The sequence below is a fragment of the Mus caroli genome, chromosome 7, assembly GCF_900094665.2.
Source record: "Mus caroli chromosome 7, CAROLI_EIJ_v1.1, whole genome shotgun sequence".
Lineage (NCBI taxonomy): Eukaryota > Metazoa > Chordata > Mammalia > Rodentia > Muridae > Mus > Mus caroli.
The window spans coordinates 114927762-114933837 of record NC_034576.1 but is presented as its reverse complement, the minus strand read 5'-3'; the positions used below and the strand labels follow the sequence as shown (position 1 = coordinate 114933837).

The 6076-nt window shown below is 43.5% G+C and overlaps 1 pseudogene; it reads right to left on the bottom strand.

The window, feature by feature from the left end:
• Nucleotides 1–5145: 5145 nt before the first annotated feature.
• On the bottom strand, nucleotides 5146–5771 carry LOC110297188 (annotated as a pseudogene).
• Between the last annotated feature and the right edge of the window lie 305 nt (nucleotides 5772–6076).

Sequence of the window (6076 nt, the reverse complement as noted above, 5' to 3'; positions counted from 1 at the left end):
AGAAAGGAAAAGAAAAAAGAAAGAAAGAGAAGCTGAGATAGTAGCCCAATGGGTAAGAATGCTTGCAGCTCAAGTCTAAACCCCAAGCAGCTTCATAAAGAAAAACTGAGCACCACTGTGTATGCATGTAACCCGAGAACAGTGGGATGGAGACAGGTGGATCTTGGGGAGCTCACAAGCCAGCCAGTCTAGCTGAAACATGGGAATCTCCAAGTTCATTTAGAGACCCTGCCCCATGGAAGCAAGGCAGAGCAGGGTAGAGATACCAATATATGCCTTTGACCTCTATGGATGCTCATATTACCTTACCATGTACATACACATACATGTATGCCATACATACATACATACATACATATATTCGTAATTTTTGCAAGCAAACAGGCAAACAAACAACACAATATGAATTGGAGTGCTAGAAACTGCTCAGAAGACAGAGAGCTTAAAGGGGATGGCCAGCAGTGTGTGTGTGTGTGTGTGTGTGAAGCTCTCAGTCTCTGGGATTGCTTGGAACACATCCTACCTCAGACCTCAAGTTAGACTCTTCTCCCAGGTGGCCAGAGGATACTGGGAAGATGTATCTCCATTGGATCTTCACAAAGGCCTTTCCTGTACCTCGGATGTATAGAGAAGATGCTTCCTATGTGGGCCCCATTTAAGTTTCTGGCTTGCCCAATTCTGAGAACTATCTGGCAGTATGTGTGGATTTCAAAGCAATTAAGACGTCGAGGCTTCATTAAGCAGAACTTGTAGCCTGACACTGCAAGCCTCCCTGCCCCAGGGACAATGGTGTTCAGTCCTGACTCATGCTTCCACATGCTCTCTCCCAGCTTGGGAGGCAAGATTGTGTGACGGGCCATATTTGACTATTCCTATTCTTGGCAGTGTGTGTGTGTGTGTGTGTGTGTGTGTGTGTGTGTGTGTGTGTGTGTGTGTGTGTGAGAGAGAGAGAGAGAGAGAGAGAGAGAGCAATGTGCACGCACATTCATGCAGACTTGCTTAAGTAAGTATATAATATATATACTATTGTCCCTCCAAGATTCTTAGTGGAATACTGATGAAAGGCCTAAGGAGGAGATGCCTCGGTATGTAAGGTACTGGCTGTGTAAGGATGAAGACTTGAGTTCAGGTCTCCAGAACCTGTGTAAAAGCCGGACACGGGTCATGATTATCTGTAATCCTGGTGCCTGTAGTGAGGCAGAGACAGAACCCCCCAAATCTTCAGGCAAGCTAGCCTGGTATGTACAGTAGAAAAACAAAAGAGATCCTGCCCCAAACAAGGTGAAAAGCAAGGACTGACAACCCAAGCTGTTCTCACATGCATACACAGACACAGACACACAGATATACACATGAGAGAGAGAGAGAGAGAGAGAGAGAGTACTTTTAGCTACATTCACCTTCAAAGTGGGGAAAGCCAATCATTGAGAAAAATATAGTTAAAATGCATCAACAGCCTTGTGCTACAGTCTTTTAAAAATATGGATTGATGTTTCTACATCCCATAATTTATATATTATTTTATTTTTTGTGTTTGGGTGTTTTGCCTACCAGTATGTCTGTGCATTATGTAGAAGCCTGGTGTCCACAGAGGCCAGAAGAGGGCATTGAATCCCATGGAACTGGAGTTAGAGGTGGTTGTGGGCCACAAAATGAATACTGGGAGTCAAACCTGCGTCCTCTAGAATATTAGTCACCATTCTTAACGGCTGAGCCATCTCTCTAGTGCCACACAGTAAAAAACCAACAACAATAGAAAGCAAATTAACCAACCAAATTGTAGATGCAAAAAGAGCATGATTTGTTCTAGGTTTCTGCTAGGTGACCCTAACTATCCTTAGGGCAAAACAATGATGCTGACAATATAAAGTATGATCTGTAGTGTGTGTCTTCTTATTTCCCACCAACGCCTGGCGGGGCAGAGATGAGCTCTGCATTCCATGGATGAGGAAACAGGTTCAGAGATATGAAGACATGTTAAAAATACTCTTCAAAGGAAGTTGGACTCAGAGCCAAGTCTGTGCAACACCAAAGTCCTCCCATTACCCCATGCTCTAGCCTCCGGGGGATGACAAAGCTGTGCCAGGGAGCTCCACTGGTCCAGTCATCACTGTCAGCTGTAATGTCAATCAATGGATGCTAATAGGCTGTGCAGAGGAAAGAGTGAGGTGGATGTGGGAAGCACAGAGTTTGGAGGAGTGGGTGCACGTGGGGAGGTATGGCGGTCTGGTAGAAGTTATCGGCAGATAAGGAACCTGAAGAATCTGTGTCAGCTCACTTGTTGATGACATGTCACATGCTTGTACAAGCCTCTTAGCTACCAGGGTACTGGGCTGTTTGGCTTCGTTTTCCCGGAGTGAGACTGATAAGCACATTCCATTGAGACCAGACACAGCCAGGAGAGGCCAGACGCCAAACAGCGTACAGACCACGTGGGGAGAGTGGGGAGAAGTCTGCCGCTTTCTAAGGCTGCATGGGCTTTCTGTGAAAGGTCAGGGAAGGGAGAAATGAAGGGAATGTTCCGTGAAAATTGGCCTCAAGCTGAATCCATGTTTCTAAGAAGTTGCAAGTCCTGGCTACTGAGAAGGAGAGAGAGCCTGAACGTGTGCGTGTGTATGAAGTATGTGTTCTTGCGTGAGCTCCTGTGTCTCCTGTGTGTGTTTGTGACACAAAGAAAATGATGGACAAGCTTTGGAACAAGTGGTTGTTAACAAGTATTTACAATTTGTTCTCAATCTTTATCCTTGCTGATTTTTTTTTAATATGGCCTGAGGATATTTTTAAATTTTATATGTATGAGTATGTTGCCTTCATGTATGTGTGTATGTTTGTGTGTCTATGGTCTATGTGTGTGTATATGTATGTATGAGTATATATACATATACATACATATATATGTGTGTGTATATGTATGTGTATATATATGTGTGTGTGTGTGTGTGTGTATATGTATGCACCATGTGCGCAGTCTTTGTGGAGGCCAGAAGAGAGCATCATATCTCCTGGAACTGTAGTTACAGACAGTTGTAAGCTGTAGTGTGGGTGCTGGGATCCGAATTCTGATCAACTGCAAGATCTTGCAGCAAGTTCTTAACCACTCAGCCATTGTTCTAGCCCCCTGACACTTTAAAAGTTATTTATTTATTTAGTGAATATGAGTACGCTGTAGCTGTACAGAAGGTTGTGAGCCTTCATGTGGTTGCTGGGAATGGAATTTAGGACCTCGGCTTGCTCTGGTTGGCCTTGCTCACTCCAGTCAACCCCACTAGCTCAGTCCCTGCTAGCTCTGGTCCAAAGATTTATTTATTATTATAAATAAGTACCTTATAACTGTCTTCAGATGCACCAGAAGAGGGCCTCAGATCTCATTACAAATGGTTGTGAGCCACCATGTGATTGCTGGGAATTGAACTCAGGACCTTCGGAAGAGCAGTCAGTGCTCTTATCTGCTGAGCCATCTCTCTAGCCCCTGACTCATATTTTTAACACATAATTTGATAATTTGTTCATCAGATGATAATGTGAGTAGGTCCAGAGAAGAGGGAAGAGAGACCATATAGGAAAGTAGGAGAGGCCTTGGGATGCCACAAAGCTCTTTCTGAATCCATATTTAATGCCCCCCCATTAGTTCCATATAAGAACAATGGCTAGCAATTATGGAACATTTTGTGCATTTACAGTGTGTGTGTGTATGTGTGTATGTGTGTGGAGATTGAACCTAAGGTCTCACTCATGGGAGGCAAACAAGCTTCTACTGTGCTACAATCCCCAGGCAGGCCTGAACTCACTGTAGCCCAGGCAGGCCTCAAACCTGCAAGTCCCCTGTCTCAGCCTCCCAGGGAAATAGCTGGGAATACAGGCCTTTACCACCAAGCCCAGGTCCATTTAATCTTCAGAGTTGCTCCACTGTCTCATTTTGTCTGCTAGTGAGCACAAGGAACTGAAAATCTGGGTGCTGGAGGAACTTTCTGGAGATCTCCCAGAAACTGAGGGGCAGACTTGACCCCAGGCCCATCATAATTTTATCGTTACAGTTTTTTTGTCCGTTTGCTTGTTTTGTAAGGGTCCATGATTCACCCAAGAATGATGCCTCAGACTCAAATAGTGTGTAAATGAAAAGAGTGTTTTATTCTGCAGAAGTTCAGCATGCTAGGGTCTCCCATTACCAAGACAGAGAGGCAACCAAGTGAGAGCGCAGTCTCAATTAAAGCACGCTGTAGCTCTGGGGTAGATGAATTTTATCTTACTCTATCTCTAGGCATTCTGGGATCATTACTGGGGGGTGAAGGCTGGAGCCTGGGGGGGGGGGCGGTTATCTATTAGTAGTTGACTTATCTTGACTTGCCCAATTCTTAGGTCTTGTCTCCTTAACTGCCAATTTGAGGTCTGTCATGGAATCAGCCTGGCCTTCTCAGTTTGTTTGTTTGTTTGTTTGTTTTTGTTTTTGAGACGGGGTTTCTCTGTTTCTAGCTCTGGCTGTCCTGGGACTCAGTCTATCCTCAAACTCAGAGATCTGTCTGCTTCTGACTCCCAAATGCTGGCATTAAAGGCATGTACCACCACTGCCCAGCCATATAGTTATACTCTTAAAAGGACATGGAAGGACTTTTTTTTTAAATAAAAAATTTATATTTACTTAGAAGCATTCAGAATGTCAACAAAACAGCTGCAACATTTTTTTTTTCTTTGCAATTACAGAATGGTATTCAGTTAACAGAACAACAATTATCTTCGTATAAGCTGCATCAGAGACAACTGAAGATGAAAAAATAAAACCCAAAAATAAAACCAAAAGAAAAAACAAAACAAAACAAAACAAAAACCAAACTACTGTCCCCATATATAATTAATTTGTGCTGTGCACCAACAAGAACCTGCTTTAAATTTCCATGTCAATTTACAACCCCCAGACTGTACCAGGCAAGGTTAGTGGCTATTGTAAATACCACCAGGACAGGGCTATCTAAAGACACATTTGGTAGTGTGTTAACTATATATATATATATATATATATATATATACTGTACAGTTTTTAAAAAAATCTTACATAGCCTTACATTTCAATTTTTTTCTTTAAAAGGAGTGAGTTGTGTACAGGGGGGTTCAATGCTTTATACACAAGAAAAAAACTGTGCTAGAACCAACTTATTCATCATCATCTTCTTCCTCTTCTTCCTCATCCTCTTCATCCTCCTCATCATCTTCCTCTTCCTTCTTTTTCTTGCTCTTTTCAGCCTTGACCACCCCCCCCCCTTTTTCGCTGCATCAGATTTTCCTTTAGCTCTGTAGACAGCAATATCCTTCTCCTACTTCTCCTTCAGCTTGGCAGCCTTCTTCTCATAGGGCTGCTTGTCATCTGTTGCAGTGTTGTTCCACATCTCTCCTAGTTTCTTTGCAACATCACCTATGGATAAGCCAGGATGCTCACCTTTGATTTTGGGACAGTACTCAGAACAGAACAAGAAAAAGGCCGAAGGAGGCCTCTTGGGTGCATTGGGGCCCTTAAACTTCTTTTTGGTCTCCCCTTTGGGGCGGATGTAGGGTTTCATTTCTCTTTCATAATGAGCCTTGTTAGCCTTTGCCCTATCTTCAAATTTCCCCTTTTCTTTAGCAGACATGGTCTTCCACCTCTCTGAGCACTTCTTGGAGAACTCTGAGAAGTTGACAGAAACATCCGGGTGCTTCTTCTTGTGCTCCTCCCGCCAGGTTTGCACAAAGAATGCATATGAGGACATTTTGCCTCTCAGCTTCTTAGGATCTCCTTTGCCCATGTTTAGTTGATTTTCCTCTACGAGGCAGAGTCGCCCAGTGCCTGTCCGGCTCGCGCTTGCCCTGGCGCTGTCTCTATGGAGCTCAATGTACTGCAATGGCTGTGAGAGCGGGAGCCAGTGGAAGGACTTTTTAAAAGCACACTTTCATTTACTTTCTGTTAAAGTAGAAATAAATTCACGTAGGGTATGGCATTATCTGAAGGTCTAAATGAAACACAGTATTTTAGGTCAGATAATAGGTTCTGCTTTGTTTTCTTTTCCCAGGATTTTCAGTGGTGCCAAGGAGTTGTGGGTGGGAAAAGTCT